At 41.9% G+C, this 303-nt stretch overlaps 1 protein-coding gene across 2 annotated transcripts in view; it reads right to left on the bottom strand.

Moving 5' to 3' along the window:
- Positions 1-303, bottom strand: part of NBR1 (NBR1 autophagy cargo receptor) — a 101,524-nt gene that overhangs the window by 5,722 nt on the left and 95,499 nt on the right. The window lies entirely within an intron of this gene.

Raw genomic sequence — 303 nt, 5'->3', positions numbered from 1 at the left:
TTGGACTAACCCTGAGGCTAGGTAAGGAGAGGAAAATGCCAGACCAAGGTTATAGCTACAACATCATCAGTCTTTAATAACTTATAGGCAAATGCTAAAAAATTGTTAATAATAATAATACAGAGGACACACGTGGCTTAAAAAAATGGTTGTGAGTCTACAAAGGTGGGGAGGAGTTCTCGGCACTTTCATACAAAGAGAAAAATATAGACTATTACGACTGGCACCCCTAGAAAAGCAACCTGGGGAGACCCCTCAGTTGGGGGGAGGGGCAAGAGCTAGTTCTTGTTTATTCCACATGCA

This window comes from Monodon monoceros, unplaced genomic scaffold (assembly GCF_005190385.1).
Source record: "Monodon monoceros isolate NGI ecotype Baffin Bay Population unplaced genomic scaffold, NGI_Narwhal_1 Super_Scaffold_9, whole genome shotgun sequence".
Classification (NCBI taxonomy): domain Eukaryota; kingdom Metazoa; phylum Chordata; class Mammalia; order Artiodactyla; family Monodontidae; genus Monodon; species Monodon monoceros.
Note: the sequence above shows the minus strand (reverse complement) of the source record. Positions and strands in the feature narration are given on the sequence as shown.